Genomic DNA, 303 nt, shown 5'->3' with positions numbered 1-303 from the left:
CTTCCTCATTCAGTCTTGCACTCTGCAAAACAGATATCACCACTGCGCACAAGCGGTAGAGGACCAAAACAGGCTACACCTGTTCCAGCTGTTGTAGTTGTCAACTGAACAAAATCAAGGGGGGTTCAAATCTCTCACTGAAAAACGATGATGTTGAATGAGACATATTTTCACTGTCGCTGCACAAACAAAGGCAAGACAAAGTTAATGTAACCCAAACTGAATTGATGTTCATTTTTCACTCAGCAGATTAATGAATCGCCATCACGAACTGTCTCAGGAACCTTACTGATTTATAATGGC

The sequence above is a fragment of the Salvelinus alpinus genome, chromosome 25, assembly GCF_045679555.1.
Source record: "Salvelinus alpinus chromosome 25, SLU_Salpinus.1, whole genome shotgun sequence".
NCBI lineage: Eukaryota > Metazoa > Chordata > Actinopteri > Salmoniformes > Salmonidae > Salvelinus > Salvelinus alpinus.
The sequence above is the reverse complement of the archived record's forward strand: the minus strand, read 5'-3'. Positions refer to the sequence as shown.